Here is an 11,404-nt window from a genome sequence, read left to right on the forward strand (position 1 = left end):
TGAACCGATGCACTGACTGTTACATGCACAAGGCTGGAAAATATTTAACAATCATCTCTCTTCCAAGCCTGTCATATATCTGAGGATTTTTGAAGTCAGCTTCTCATTTTTGATGTGTCTAGTGCATAGTTTGCCCTGCATTGAAAACTATATAATAATCAGGGAAAGGGGAAAAAAACCTCCATGATATGTGTATTAAAAAGGAACTGCACTCATGATGCCTCTTTTGGTAGTCCTTTTGATTTTCCATAATGAAAACACATGTAAAAGGCCTCTCTTTAACCTCAGCACAGCTTACCAAAGCTGAGAGTGAGCCATTCAAGCAACTTGCAATAATAAATGCTTAATGAGTTGGTTTCTTTGTGACCCATTAATTTATATCAATTTATAATTTTGCTGCCTCCCGTGTCAGAAAAAACCCAAACCTTTTCTCTTTCCACTATTTAGATGTCATCTCTATATTGTGCTGCCAAAAAGTACTCATGATAACAGGACAAAGGGCTAAGAAATAATGACAAAAGACATATAAAACCTTACAGAGGATTAAACTGAATCCCTCCTTTTAAGAAAACTGGAGGATAGTGCTGTTTCTGGATGCCACTTAGGAACACAGTTTGATCTGATAGAAAACAACATAGCTAAAAATACATAGAAAGATAGAAAACCTCATGCAAAACAGGCATTCAGGCAGCTCCAGTTTGTTACCCAGGTTAGTGACAGACTTTATGTATGACCTTAATAACATAAAAACATCACAGAATCAGCATTGAGCAGCATCCTAAGGAAAACTTACACAGAAATTTTCCCTGTGCAGGAAGAGCTACTTGCCTGAGCTAGAGTTCTTCTGCCATAAAATTTAGATATATATGCAAAGTCAAAACACCTCAGGGTTGTGGCTAATCACCTGGAGCCCTGGATATTAATGCCAATCAAGGTTTTTTCTGGTAGTCTTCCCTATATTTCTGTTCCCTTCTCTGTAAAATACGAGTGTTTCCTATCTCACTGAGAGCTGGTGATGCTTATGAGGTGATTAGATACTACAGAATAGAGATCACACAAAAAAGGGGGTAGATCAGCTCACTTGCACCTTGAGGGTGGCTTTCAGGATCAGCACTTTTCATTGACTGCCACTCCACCTCGCAGTCCCTCACAGGTCCCTCAGTACACCTCAGTAATGCTGGTAAAGGAATAATTTTTCCCTGGGTATATCCAGAGATATCCATATATTTAATCTGTCTTTGCTACATTATCTCTGCATCCTAGTGTGTCTCAGCACAGAATATACCTGTACTTGAATGCCTGTAAATCCTTAAATCCCAGTAAATTCTTCAATTGCAAATTCACAGTAAAGCTACTTACAAATCTTGGGCTTGGTTCTCCTTTCACTTGCAGCAGTTTCTCCATCCATTAAACTTATTCCTCCCTTACTACTGTGAGATAAAATGAGGTTTTGTTTTTCAGATCAGATCCTCTAGGTGAGATTCCCACACAGAAATGTTCTTTTCCCTGAAAATTTGTATTCCCTGGAGTCATATGAAGCAGCAGGTGAGACACCAGTTCAACACAAGAGGGGTAGTTATAGCAGTTGATGACCAAAGCAGCTGGTATGCTTTTACATGCCACAAGGTAACAGAGAAGAGAAAATTCCAGTGGCTTGTTTACCAGTGATATCATGGTGATGACACAGGGATGTCACTGATGCACAATCCACTCCTTAAGCCCTGGATGATTGAGACTGTTTTTGTCCCCAGGGCTGCAGTGGTTGTTCCACAACAACACCCTGAGTAAGCTGCATCCTGCTCTCCTCAATGTCCTTCAGAAGGAGCACTCAAGAAAAAAATTACCTTTTTGGAGTCCTGCCCAGGGATTCCTATGCCCTAGTCATGAGGCAAACTCCCACAGACATGCAGAATCTCCTTGGGCTGTTTACATGTCTTGTCATGGAGGGTGCTGTTGTCTTCATGAGAACCAGCCAGGATTAAATCATCTACAGCGTGGTGAGCATTAGGTAGGAAGATGTGACAGTTTTATCCCCATATGTCAATTGCTGAAGTGTAAGTTTCATAACAAGAACATTTTCAATAAATTGGGGGAAAAAAGAAAATGTCAATTCTATCCAGATTAGGTATATGTAACTCTAGATGTTTCTCAACTGTATGAAGGTGTACAGATAATAAGCAGTGTATATACCATGAAAAACATGAAACAAGTTGGCCAACTTTGAAAACTCAAGACTTTTTATAGCAAGTGAAGCATGAAGTATCTTCTGCACCTTCATATATATATGAAGCCTACATATATATATATATGAAGCTTGAACAAAATCTGCTGATTTTTTTCTTTACAGCTCCTACAAAACATCAGCTATTGCTGAATGTCACTGGTGAAAATATGAGCATATGTATGAAATTGATTTAATGCCAGCTAAAGGAACATTAATCTATCTGCAAATTTTCACTGCAGGGACATGGTGCAGTAAATTTCTGCAAGTCTAACACTGGAGTTGATATCGCATGATATATGATACTTTCATTTGGAAAAGAAAAGAAAACTTTTCTTCAAAATCTTAATTGACTCATATATTTCTGGCTACAAATTGTACTGGATAATAAAGGCAATAAGTATAGCAAGTAAACCCATATTTTTCAAACACTCTGAAAGATATACAATTAAGCTACCCAGCTCACTGTATTGTCTTCATTCCCTTTATAATAACTGGGAGTTAACATTCTTAATTCACATTGATTTCCTCCATGGATTTTTTTGGTTAATAACATACAAGCAGAACAAAAAGGAAAAGCCTGTGCTTCCAAGAAATCCTTCAAAGTAAAGTCAAGAATCAGATGCCTCGTGGGATGGTCTGCAGTGACTCCAGGTAAGGGAAGGTCATGGCTCTGCACTATAACCCCTTAGCAAGAGTCCAGTCTGCAGTGGTTTTCTTTTACTATGTTTTGTATCACTTAATACTTTACCACAAAATTGTATAGTAAAGGGAGTAACCACAGTGACTTCAGATGTTCCAGAAGTATGCAGGGATAAGCACTTTACATAAAACAGTTCACCAAAAAAAAGTGTTGGTCCCATCCTCATTTCACTACATAAGGGTAAGAGCTTTGGATCAGTGGATGGGGACACAGTGCTGCTCTTTCAGAGTCAGCAAACCACCGGTCAAGCCTCACTGTTGGAAGGTGGCAACTCATAGTAGAGATGGTTAAAACCAGCTTCAAAACTCTCTGTTAGATCTGCTTCACTGACTGGTATGTAAATCATTTGGCTGCTCACTTTTTTCTGCCTTTTTTCTGCCTGATTCAGACCAAGGATCATTGATCTGAATTTGAACATTATCTTATATCATTAGGCAATCTGAATGGCAGCATGTCCCTATTTTCTTTAGCAGAGCTATTTCTCTTACTGCAGGAAAGAATTGTTCTTTACTGCATTGTTTCTCTTTTCAGCAAAGATAGGAGACAAGAAGCATCTGCAGGAGCAGCCACTTATGCCAAAAGCTACTTAACATCTTCAGAAACAGTACTGACCTTTTGGTCTGATCTTGCTTTAGATCCCAGCGTCAGTGTAGCTAATAGCCCTTATACACCACCTCTCTAATTTCTACCAGCATTTCAGCTGTTCTCCTTCTGCCCTTCTCTACAGACCTGTACACACACACACACACACCCCAGATGCCCAAGATGAGCAAACAGAGATGAGCTACTCTTACAGACAGCTGGGCTTGCAGCTGGGCATTCTTTGTTTGTAGAATCATGGGATGGTTTGGGTTGGAAGGGATTTTAAAGATAATCTAGTTCATCCAAAGTAAGAAAAACCAGCAAGACAGCTCCTGCATTCTCAGTTCATGCTTCATGCAGCTTTTCATCAGATCAGCTAGTGCACCCTGAGGAAGGCAGGTCCTTCTTCCTTTTAATGGTTTGCTGAATCCCACGTGGAAAGGCTTTTGCTCTCTTTTTTTTTTATGCAGTTCTGGTACCAGGTCACTGTCAGGATTTGACTGGCTATTGGGGTGAGCACTTGGTCTGACTCCAAAGATATCTTGAAGACTGCAAAGGTAGGAGACTTTTGTGAAGCATTCTCAGTCCAGTGACTGTTTCTCAAGTTGGACTTGCCCTCTAAAGTCCTGAGATGCTACTTATCTAACTGCATGTCTTTTTGCCCTGTCTCTCCAGATGGAACAGCTGGTGTGGGATTTTAGAGCACATCCAGAGGCAGTCTTAAAGAGACCCTGATGTCCCTGTACAGGAAGGGGACACGGTCATTCCAACCATACCAAAAAAGTAGGTGCTGTAGTGTTCTGTAATAGACATTTTATTGCAAACTGCAAACGTGATCCTATTTGCATCTGTTATTAAAGGCAGACCCATCTGCAGTCTGTGTCCAGCCATTACAAAGTAATCTGTCCCATGGATTGGCTGAGGTCCTGCATATGCCACCTCACGAAAAAGTGATGGATGTTACAAGTAGCTGGACCCTGAGGTTTTTTTAGGACTCTGCTGGGAGCAATCTGTTCTGGAATCTAAACTACCCCAATTGCCATGCAGGGATCAGAAGTGTATTTCAGCAAGAACTGGAAAGGAAAAGCTCAGAGGCAGCATAAATAGAATCAAGTTGTCCTTAACTTAATGGAGGAAGGACAATAAAATGTAAACAAAAAGAGTCCAACTTCAATCTAAGAGTTATTCAATAGGCCACACACGCAGATTAAATAAAAACGTTTGGATAAAAATAAATGATGGTGGAAGGAAGAGAGGATGGTTAAAAGGGATGCAGGTTTCTAACCTAATATGTATTTTGTACAAAAAAATAGATGAACTGGCTTTGAAGGTGACTTTCTGGGAGAGGATAAACCTGAAAAATTTCACTCTAAGGTTGGAGATTCAGAATATAACAAATGGCTGCAATCAATACTGGAACAAAGAGACAACTTTACTTTTTGGCAGTAGGGAAGGGTATGGCTCCACTGGGTGTGTTCTTGCTCTACTAGTTCACACAGTACAACCCTAAAAGGTTTTGGTGCTGCCTGCTCCAGAGATCCCTGCAAACACTCTGTTGTCACAGAATGTGACTTAAAGAAATTTTTCTTTTATGTCATAGTATCACAGGTTGTTTCAGCCATTATATATTAGAGGCAAATGGAAAAAACGGAACTGAAAAAGTTTCTCTCTCAAGACTGAATACCTGAATTCTAAGTCAGAGTTCACATTTTAAATTTCAAAGAAATTAAAAAAAACCCCCACCACTATAATGATTTTGAAAAGTTTTCAGTGAACTTATTTCTTCATCGACATTTGATCATTTGAGTCCTCTGAAGTCTTATATTCTTTCAAAAGAATTAATAATGTCGTATTTTTGCTTAAGCTTGGCAAATTTTTGTCTCTTTTGTTGTCCACAGAACATTTGTTTGTTAATGGCTTCCACTAACTGATCAGTAGCTTTAACCACTAACTCTTCTCAACTCTTTTTTGTTTTTTTAACTGTGTATAAAAGTATAAAACACATCAGTGGCCAGAGTTTTTATCAGAACTCTGGAATAACGATTCCTCCTGATGGACAGAACCATAGGATAATTATTGTTGGAAATGAACTCTGGAGGCCACGTCATTCAAAACCTTGTTCAAAGAAAGGTAGGCTAAAATGAGGTTGCACAACACCTCATTCACCTGATTTTTGAACTGACCAAGGTGAGATTTCACAGCCTCTCTGGGCTCCCTCAGCCTCTACTTACTGGGTAAGTCCCTCAGGCTCAGTCCCCTTGGTGGCACTTTGATGATGTCCCTGCATTTGTCAATGTCTTTCTTGCAAAGGGGAATCCAGTGCTGGGCACAGCACTGCAGATGTGGGCTCAGAAGAAAAAAGCAGGCCAGCCCATCTGTGGTCTGATCATTTTCAATTTGCATCTTACAGAGAAGCAGGTAAAGATATCCACAACCTTCCAGGCTCAGCTTTTTACCCTAACTGATCAGGAGTTATTTGCTGTCACAAGTGACCCTCTGATTTCTGGCAGCAGCAGTTGTCAGCTTTCCAGTATTGCAATTTTCTAAGTCTTGAGACTATCAGGCTGTCAATGCCATGAGCTGCTGACCCAACAGGATTGTCAGCACATGTCCCCACTGAATCTCTCCCCGTCGCTGTGACTTTCTAACACATTTTTCTTTGGCTTCAGGATGCTTAACTGAGCAGCAGAACACTTTCCTAAATAACAAGGGTAAAAACGACAGCAACAATAACAACAGAAGGAAAAAAGACTGATGCAATCAGTGAGGGAGAAATTAGGACACTGAGGTTGGGAGCTAGGGGTAGGGGGGAATGCTGCAACTGACAGGAAAGTAGATTGAGTTTGAAAAGATTTTTTTAGGTCTGTATACAAGAAGACTCAAGAATATCCCACCTGAGGCTATCTGTGAGCTCACCTTCCCTGATGGCTTCATCATCAGAGCAAAAGACAATGCTTTTTGAAAACTAAGACAGCACATACACAGAAAATCTGTAGTTACACAGGCAGGTGGGATAAGGCTTAGAGAAAAAGAAACATATATTTCTTAGACTATCCAAAAGAGTTAAGAGCTAAGTGAAGTTGCTTCAACTTAGATGTAAGCCAGCACAACATAGGTACTAAAAAAGATGAGTAAAACTGACCTAGAACTGCAATAGGCTGATAGGTTAACCATAAGCCAAATTTCAGTTTCTCCAGGAGACATATCTGTAATCTCTCTGGCACAGGTGGAAGTATGGAGATTTCTGAAAATGTGATTTGGGGATTATTTTAAGCTTTTCCTTTCCAAGTTGTTGCAGCTTGGCCCCTGCCTGGACAACAAAAGAAAAATGGTACTTTCAGAAGCTTTTGTTTCACACTGAGATTTGATCTCCATCTAACAGCATGCTATTGCTATGCATAAAGCTAGCAAGCAACACGATCATCTGGAAGCAGGAGCTCAGAATTATTTTCCTTACTCTGCTAGTGACTTGGGATTAGACTTTGAATACATTATTTTATTCCTCTGAGCATGTTTCCCAGAGAGGCTGTGGACTCCTCATTCCTATAGGTGTTCAAGGACACATTGAATGGGGCTCTGAGTAACCCGGTCAGTGAGAATTGTCCCTGTCCATGGCAAGGGGTTGGAACTAGATGATCTTTAAGGTCCTTTCTAACCCAAACCATTCTCTGACTCTATTATTCTGTCTTCTCTAATTTTTGCTGTGTGAGCAACAGACTTGTGCTACTTCCAAGGATTTACAGCAGGTCTGGCTTTGATCTGGGATGCCTAGATTACTACAACATAGCTGGACCAGAGGATCTATATTTGCTCTAAGCCTGGCATTGCCCTGTTCTTCTTACATGCTGCAGCATTCCTCATGGTGGAGAGGCTTCAGACTACAAGTACTAAACTTTCCTTCTTTACCCAATATATCCTCATCTTCCCACAGGGTCTTTTGCTGGGAATGAAAGTGAAAGTTCTCCGTTAGCTGAAAATAGTTTCTAGTTTTTCACTATTTATGCATGAGGTGCCTGGTCAGTGCTCAGTAGGTTTCTTGACATTTTGGTAGAGTAGATGAAATTTGAATCACCTGACCCCCATTTGTGCTTTTAATTCCCAATCTGTCTCTTTGGCTATATCCTCATTAATGAAATAAAAAGGACCAGAACAGCATTGGACTGGGGCCCTAGCATGATTTGTAACACATACTTTTATTTCTCTGCATACTGTCCTCCCCTTTCATAGACAAAGGTCAGGCTGGCCCAGGGAACAGTGCAACCCAAGCAGCAGTTTGGATGAAGACGTTGTTTTGGAGAAGGGAGTTTAGCCACATAATCTGCAATGTGCAACCTCTCCCCACAGCCAGTTTGTTAGCAGAGATGTAGCTGTCCACATTTCACCTGCCTTGAATTTTGAATTGCATCCTTAAAGTATTCTAGGAATGCTGCTACCTACTTTTGATAGCCAAAAAAGTTTTCCCTATGAAGGAAAGGAAGGGCTGAAGGGCTTCTTAGCACTGACATTTGGGAGACAAAATCCTTTTCAAAAATGACCTGCTATTCTTAATAGCAAGAGATGAATGATCAGTGCACCTTCCATAGAAATTTTGCTCTCAGATCTTCTAGACATGTCTAAAAAAATCCTTTTGTCTCTCTATAAGATCTATCCTATCATTAAATGGAGACTGTAGCAGAAAGAACCTTAAAGAAAGTAGTATGCAAAAGTGAAATATAATTATTGCTGTACAGCTTTTAGATTTTACTTTACATTCTTGGGGTTCTTATAAGAAAAGGTGGTGAGAGGCAGGATCAGCACAAAACAATGGACAGAAAGGATTTGCACCAACTTTACATCCGTGCTTCTCCGTTGAGTTTTTTTGATCTACTCACAGAAGCAAAAGAAGAGATCCTGGCCTAGAGAATCAAACATCAACAACAAACCCATTTAATAGAGAGAAAATTTGCATTTTTTTTTTCACTTTCCCAACTTTTTTCTTAATAAAACTTCAGACAATAAAAGCACAATAAATACAGATAGCACATTAAAAATGCTTCTCCATATCAGAAAATTATGTTCTTAAAGCAATTTTGGACTCCCACCTGTCTTTACAACAATACACTGAATAGTTTGGTTTGTGCCAAATCTATTGTACAAACTATTAAAAACCCAATAAGTCAAAATTACATGTTAAAATATGCATTAAGCTTAGGAACTGAGACCAGAATAAGTAGAAAAAAATTCTCTTTTTCTTTGTCTTAAACTATCATAAAGCCTTTACTAACATGCATTTTCTTTTCTCCACCAATTTTACTGACTGCCAATTTTGATAAGTTCTCTTTTTTTACCAGCTTTCAATATTTCATGACAGTTGGCCATCCAGTGTTGACATAGTGATAGGATTTGATATGACCCCCAATACTTAAAAGCCAACTTAATTTTGGAAGCGATAGCTGTCATAATTTTAAATAGATATGCAGTCCTGATATATTACACCTATCTTGTATAGGAGCAGAATATGATGCTACCTGAGCCACCAAAATCTTCGTCTTGTTTTCCCTTGAGTAAAAGTCCCCAAGAAAGCAACTTTCTTTTCTCTCTTTACTATGTATTTATTTATGCATTTCCCCAGTGCTACCATAAGAATACAGGCATCGGGTATTGCAGAATAGCTGAAAAGGATATCACTGAGATCACACAGGAAGTTTTGGGGCATTGCACAGTAGCAGGGCCTCTGGCCAGACAAGGTAAAGGCCATCTGTGAAGTGCAGTGTCTTCCAGTTCCTGGTTCTAATGGTCTGCTGTTCTCATGGAACATAAAGAAAATCTGTGACTGAACAGAGAACCAAAACAAAGATTTTCCAAACATCCTTCATGTTCCAAAGGTGAGAGGAAACAGCCTCAAGTTGTGCAAGGGAATTGTTATATTGGATAAGGGAATGGTTATATTGGATATAAGTAAAAATTTCTTCACCAGAACGGTTGTCAAGCTTAGGAACAGACTGCCCAGGGCAGTGGTGGGGTCACCGTCCCTGGAGATATCTGAAAGATGTGTAGATGTGTCACTGAGGAATGCAGTTTAGTGGTGGGCTTGGCAGTGCTGGGATAATGGTTGGACTCAATTATCTTAGAGGTCTTTTCCAGTCTAAATGATTCTATGATTTTATGACATGGGATCTTAAGGATGGACCCAATCCTAAGTCTTCCCCTCTACATCTTCTGTAGCACAGAGGAGTCCTACGAGGAAGGAAGATCTGCTTGATCATCTTCCAGAGCAGCTTCAGGTTTAGAAAGTCACAAAGTCATATGCTCCTAGGAGGGAGCAGTTAGGACCATTTTATGAGGTCTGACTTACACTCTGACACTTCAATTCTGTACTGTCCATGGTAAAACTGCCAGCAGATGAACAACTTCTGTAAATTTGAGTTAAAATATATATATATATATAACAATTAAAATCAGCATCCTGATATCTAATTCTGCCTTTATGCACACTCTTAGGGGCACAAAACCAAAGTCTTCTGCTTTCTTCCACTAGCCCAAGCTACATCAGGATGCCTCTCTAAAGAGCAGCAAAGAAATAGCTCTTGCTACCTTTTCAGACGCCCTAGAGCAGTCTGTTCATGTTTTTTGAGGTGCTTTAGCATATCAGCTCCAGCAAAACAAGATTTGCAACTTGGAAAACAGAGATCTCTGGAGAAACCGTTTAGGGCCTTTGTCTTCTAACAAAATAAAAGGCTGTTTCCAGTAAGCCATTATTTCCTTGTTCCTGCTGAATACACCATTAGGGAGCTGTCTGAATATTAGTTATATGATTATTCATAATAGCTGTATTCCATTTAAGACCCTTACACAGCAGACCTGACAATAACCATGCTATTACTGTGCATCAGTCCCATCTCTATGGCAATACCTTCTATTTGGGTATCAGAGCTCCTCCTCTTGTTTAACACATCCTACTTCAGGTCACTTTCATAAAATAGAGAAAATGCAGTTATGTCCATTTTGTGCACAGGAGGTGAACACAGAAACACTGCAGTGACTTACGTGCAAAGTCTGTGCCCCAGACATGAATCACTCTCCAGAATCCAAATTGCAACACTACTGTAATTTCCTTCTCTATTCCATTAAACTAAATTTGCTTAAAGTAACGTAGCAGCAAATGATCTATGCACAAGAGTAGTGTTGCATTAAAGGTTTCCCCTCTGCTAGTCACAGACTACTATAGAAAGGGGAAGGAATCACCTGAGCTAACCTGAGCAATCTGTACTATAGATATTACTGTGTCTGATCATGACAGTGCCATTTGAGATATCATATAGTCTCCCAGTCTGGCTTTTAGCATCTGGTATTGAAGACTGTCAATCTGTGAAGTACTGTCTCATTTCAGACTTCCTAGTGCAGTTATTCAGACACCTCAAGCCATCTGAGGTGGCACTAGAAACCTGTTTGTAGGCAACTAAATCAAGCTCCATCTTGAATCCAGAGAGACCCAGTGCATTTAGTTGGTGCAGAATCACACAAGGAAACAATGCCTGTCTTTCACACCTGACTACTCCTGTCCCTTTAAAGCCATGTTCACTGCCCACTCTTTGCATGGTCAGCAATTTCCTACTCCAATAATCTTTTAATGTTCCTCCTTGCATTGCTATAAAGGTAATCCTCTCATTTCTATGGTTTTATAAGATGCCCATTTAGTGGAGCTCAGGAGGAGCTCTGATGTTTATTATTAGTAACTGGTGATTTAATTTTTCAGCTGCTTTACCACCTTTTGTAGTTCTTGCCTTAAGTGTAAGGCAGCTGCTCTGGGAGGTGTTCAGCTGTATGAATTATAACCTGACTTTGAGCAGGAGGTTTAAGTACACAATGTGAGTCACTTGATTGATGGCTCATTTGATCAGCTGTGCAGTCAGGGTCCT

The sequence above is a fragment of the Corapipo altera genome, unplaced genomic scaffold (genome assembly GCF_003945725.1).
Source record: "Corapipo altera isolate COAL_440 unplaced genomic scaffold, ASM394572v1 51, whole genome shotgun sequence".
In the NCBI taxonomy this organism is placed as follows: domain Eukaryota; kingdom Metazoa; phylum Chordata; class Aves; order Passeriformes; family Pipridae; genus Corapipo; species Corapipo altera.